Source organism: Trichechus manatus, unplaced genomic scaffold (assembly GCF_000243295.1).
Source record: "Trichechus manatus latirostris isolate Lorelei unplaced genomic scaffold, TriManLat1.0 scaffold00017, whole genome shotgun sequence".
In the NCBI taxonomy this organism is placed as follows: domain Eukaryota; kingdom Metazoa; phylum Chordata; class Mammalia; order Sirenia; family Trichechidae; genus Trichechus; species Trichechus manatus.
Window position 1 is genome coordinate 19,109,412 of NW_004443953.1, and position 810 is coordinate 19,110,221.

Sequence of the window (810 nt, forward strand, 5' to 3'; positions counted from 1 at the left end):
AGTTGTTTATTTATTTATTTTTAATGTGCTTTGTGCTTTTGAAGTTTTGTTTAAAAAGTCTTTCCCTGCTTCTAGGTCACAAAGATATCTCCTATATTTTCTTGTATTAGCTTTATAATTCTATCTTTTACATTTGATTTGTCCATCTACATTTGTTAAGTGACATGAGCCTATAATTCTCTTTATCTTCTGTCTTTGTAATCAAGATTATAATAAATTCATAAAAGGAGCTAGGCAGCTTTCACTTTTCCTATTTTCAGGTACAATTAGCGTAAGATATGAATATCTGTTCCTTGAAAGTTTGGTAAAATTCATTTGTAAACCTGTTAGAGCTTGAGATTTTTTCCAAGGTAAGTTTTCAACTCCTTTTTAATTTAATACTTATTGACCTAGTTCAAAACCTCTATTTTCTTTTCCTTCACCAATTTTTAGCATTCCGTCTTTTTCTATGAATTCATTCATTTCATCTAAGCTTTTAAATTTAGTGGCTGATAGTTGCCCTTTTATTCTCTTTTAACATTTGTGTTGTACAATACAGAGAAGATTAGCATGGCCCCTGAGCAAGGATGACATGCAAAATTCATGAACAGTTCCGTATTTTTAGCCATCACACAAATAGACATATGCACAACCTTGTTCATTGCAGCATTATTCACAATAGCAAAAAGATGGAAACAACCTAAGTACCCATCAACAGATGAATGGATAAACAAACTATGGTACATACACACAAGGGAGTACTACGTAACGATAAAGAACAATGATGAATCTGCAAAACATCTCGCAACATTGATGAATCTGGAGGGCATT

At 32.0% G+C, this 810-nt stretch overlaps 1 pseudogene; it reads left to right on the plus strand.

The window, feature by feature from the left end:
* Positions 1-502: 502 nt before the first annotated feature.
* Positions 503-602, plus strand: LOC111819755 (uncharacterized; annotated as a pseudogene).
* Positions 603-810: the final 208 nt, after the last annotated feature.